This window comes from Trachymyrmex septentrionalis, unplaced genomic scaffold (genome assembly GCF_001594115.1).
Source record: "Trachymyrmex septentrionalis isolate Tsep2-gDNA-1 unplaced genomic scaffold, Tsep1.0 scaffold40, whole genome shotgun sequence".
NCBI classification, from domain to species: Eukaryota; Metazoa; Arthropoda; class Insecta; order Hymenoptera; family Formicidae; genus Trachymyrmex; species Trachymyrmex septentrionalis.
Window position 1 is genome coordinate 2052116 of NW_017305569.1, and position 4666 is coordinate 2056781.

Sequence of the window (4666 nt, forward strand, 5' to 3'; positions counted from 1 at the left end):
GCGAGAACAAGGAGAGACGAAGAAGAGGAAAAAAAAAGAGGGAAGGAGTACGCGGGCTTCATTAACTGGCCGTGTTAATTAGCCGCAGATAACCGATCGGCCGTAGAGAGTGCGGCAACCCTACTGATGCCCTATGTCCCTGAAGCCGCAATAATTGCGCAAATGGTCCATGGCTACCGGGAAAAACCTCTGGCGATTGCTGATTTTCATCGGTACCCCCGTGGCCATACTCCGATAAAATGGGATTTGCAACAACACTCGATCATTAACTATTACTAATTAGCGCTATGATGTAATGGCCTTCCCTCCCGCTTACACGGCAACGATTCCTCCTTTTCTTATCGATAAATCGAGAATCGTGCTGTACCTTTCGTGAAACATTTATTGCAACGAGGAAATACAGAGAGAAAGATTTGCCGAGATTTTAGATTTTTCAATGCAAATACTTCGTAAGTGTGACAGGAGCGATTCTAAATTATTACTCGTAGCTAAATTTCAACGGATGATTTGTGAGATAAAAGCGCTTATTAGTTAAACGATTACTCGAAATTTGTCGCAATTCCACATTATTACGACGTACAAAAGACATAATGGGCGTTGCGATAACGGCCGCGTGAAAAATGGAGGGATAATCGACCATGTGTATTACGTAGCGTAGTTTATTACCTAAAATTCATTAGTCGTGGCACGCGGTGAGATTACAACAACGATACATCGAGGCGCGGTAAAAAAAAAAAACGGCTTCGGGACAAAGTGCGCGGCCGTGGAATATATGGAACGGGACATTTAACAGCACGTGGTGAGGCACGCCTACCGACAAGGCGGTGCAGGTTGGTCAAACCGCCGGCGCAATTAACATTGGTTGATCGAGCGAACGAGCTGCACGTTAATTAACGAATGGGCCGTTGCCCGGCACGTCGCATCAGGCTGGAAGCGCGAGAGGACGAAGGCGGTATGCCTTTCGTCTCGTCTCTTCTATAGCGCAAACTATCCCTCAGCTAGCGCCGTTTCACAATTTTTTACCTGTCCCGAAGCGTCAGGTACGCGACAGCGAACGACGACAGCATCGGTTGTTTCTGTACCTTCGGCGGCCGATCGACGGAATCCTTTGCGCGCGATGCCTTCCCTACGTTGCCGCATTTGTTTAGACTAGAAACTGAGAATTCCTCAGCTTCCTCCTGATATTTTTCTCTCTTCGCGAAGTCATTTGAATACAGCTGATGTTGCTGTGCACAAAGAGAACGCCTCCGGAGACAGGTTCTCCGCCGGATAAGCCGCGAAGTTATAGGAATACGCAATTGGTAGCTGAAGAATTCGTCGAAGACTATAGGAATGTATGTAGATATCTAACTTTTAGTAGCTAGTTGCTTGTTAGCGCGAAGACACGGGGGAGGATACTTTTTAAGTAACTGTAAAATATTTCGTGTAAAATATTTACGGAATGCTTTCTACTTATTATCGCATGGTCTACCTGCATTTACCTGCTATCCGCAGAATACCGCTTAGTGCAGACATAGGTAATTAATAACAGCGATAATCAAATTCTTTAGAAACTAACTGGGAACACCCACAGATCGTTCTCGCAATTTTTTAAATATCGTCGATTAAAATGAAAAGTCTCATGTGAAAAATGAGTGAGAAAAAAAAAGAGACAATGAATCGTCTTCTCGATGTCCTAATAAAATTCGAAGCCAGTACTTGATGAGTTAAATTTCTGGATGTGCACCTACATCTCGTCTTAGAGACCTCGGGAGAAGTGGGCCCACCCGGGATCGTTTCTTCAATGGAATGGTGGGCGATCCACCGTGAATGGAGGTCATTTACTCGCATTCAACGTTCTCCGACTGCACCGTGGACCTGCCATTGTGCGCAGGAGGACGAAGACTGTACCAGGCCGGAGTCCATGATCCGACAAAGACTCGGACACGTCCGACATGACACTACCGGAGGTGACGTCTATCTTTACTGTCTCCCTCTTTCATTCCCCGCGCGATCGTTCTGAAAGGATACTTGACGTCTTGTCCTCGGATGCTCCTCGAAGAAATCACTGCGCAACAACTTCTATCTCGTGGTTTCATTGTGGTCCGTTTATGCGGCAGTTTTGGTCACTTCCAAAACGACTATATTACGTTGCCAGCTGAATGAAAAGGAATTAAGACTCGGGCTGGTCGTGGCAGGCTGACTGTGAGGTCGAAGACCCTTGTGTGAGAGAGGCAAAAAGTTTTTTCTAAATATAACAATAAACATACATTTATGATTATTTAAAATAACGTGTACATATATATATATATTTCATTTGTTATTTTCTCAGTTAGCGTTTGCGTTTTCCTCGTTTCTACGATACGACCTGTGTGAAATTTAGTTTTTCTCGTCAATTTCGAAAGTGGTTTCTTCACAGATCATTGTGGGTGCGACTAACACATGGCGCGTGTCTACAACCGTATATATAGATCTTCAAAGACAGTTGAACGAGCGGCACGTCACCTTGTTGGTAATATATTGATCCGCGTGTCTGGAAAGCGATAGAGGGTGTAACCGTCCTCTAGAAACTGACCACCATGCGCGGATACCGGTTCCATGATCAATTACGAGGGCGGATTGCTAGCCGTTTAGCTATATTCTACCGGCGACTTGTCTCACCTGCTGTTGCGGGGGGTTCTTTCTCATTTTTCCGTAATAACGGAAAACCGTGAGCCAATTCTTAATGACCAGTTAATGGTAGGTTCCGTGCATCCAATGTCTTTGTTTTCAAAAGGAATATAGATCGTGTCCGTTTTAGAAAAAAATTGATGTGTCTTTCAAGCAGACCCCCCCCCCTCCCCCCTCCGGCATAGTTAATTAATACAATATATGTAGTCGAGTATTTCTTTCATTTTTCTAAATGCACTTTAATATATTTCAGCTATTGATATTTTCAACATGTATAGCGGAAAGAACGGTTTTCCTGAAATATCTTCAAAATCTTAAAAATTTAGATCTTTCGGTATAAAATAATTTTTTGACCATCAAAATAATTATATAGGACGCTCTAACTAGTTACTAAAATACCAAGACTTTACCAGCATTGCTTATCACGCTTAAGAGTCTTAGATAATTATTTGACGATCCAACAAAATTATGTTTAGATCTGTAGCAAAATTTTTAGATATTTCAGCAAAATCGTTCCTTCTGAGCATTGATAAGAAAAATTATATATTATTGTGTACATAATAAACTAGACAAAAATGGAAATGAAAAATTACATATTACTGTGTAAATAATAAAACGCTATGTGAATAATTCATTACGCACATGAAGCTTGACAAAAATTCGTAAATTTTATGTTAAAAATGCGCGAGAGCTAATATTTCAAACATTTCCGGTTGTTCCAATTCCAATTGTTTCGAGATGTTATATTTGTAATAAGCCGTGCATCGGTGTCGCGGGAACGGTGAATTTTGTGAAAAGTGTCGCGCGGAGACATGCATCGGCCACACACGTCGTCCCCGACGCAGGTTCTCTCGACGAAGGATTTGCCATGAAACGAGCGAGATTGTAAGCGCGAGATTCACAATGAAACGTGCATGAGGAGTCTCAGGGATTTACGGCCTTTTCTTCGGGCGACTCTCCTATGCGCTTGTCTTGGGCACGCACAATAGCACGTGTTGCGCGACCGCCGGTGCTTACCCACTTGTTCCTTCATTGTACACGCGGTACGAGGAACCAATGTCTCTGCAGCTCGCTTTTGATTACGCGATATGAGCCAGCTCTTAAACATTGTTGCGCGTGTCCAGCATTGCCGGCTACTTCGTAGGCATCGCGCTATTCAAGTGCCATGACTCTCGCGCGACACCGTTCCGTTTTATGCGGGACCACGGTGTGAGATACAGTTTAAGAGCTGCTATGACCTATTGTGACTTCATAAAAACATCGTCCTTATCGTTTTTAGCGCGCGATATTTCTCGCAAACATATGTGCGTCGACGCCTGTACAACGCTATATGAGTTTCATGGTTATTATAGGATTGTTTCGCTACGTTCAGCGATTGTAAAGCAAAACTCAATGTAATATATCTGATTCGTGATATAACTCTACTCTAATACTTTTCATAAACTGGTATTAACAAATGAAGTAATAATTTCTTTTATCTTCTCGATTAGTGATAATCGATTTGTTTTTCATTGCTACCGCACACCTACTTTCTCAGAGGGATTTTTCAATTTCCACTCAAATCATCCAATTGCACAAAAGAAAGGTACAATTTTTTCCTTAGAATTCCGGTATGCTAATTCGATTGTGTTTATTATCTCGTAAAAAGGTTTTTTTATCTTTTTTTTATCAACTAGAACTTTTCCCAAGAGATATGAAATTTGACTGTTCAATCGTATGTGAATAATGTCGAGTTCTACATCAAGACTCATCCGAGCTGTTATTATAAGGAACATGGCGGGCATTTTCGATAATTAATTTTGTACAGCGATTTTTGTGATAAGTTAATGTCTGAAGAAGGCTCAGCCGAAACTCGTAACTGCGTTTTTTATTATTTTTTTCATTTTTACTTTTCTTCATTTGTAATTTATTCTTTTTAATTGTGGGACAATTTAAGATGTGTTTGACTCTTACCTTGCCCTTTATTTACTGTTATTTAATTTCTTTTATACAATATTGATTACAAATTAGCGATTCT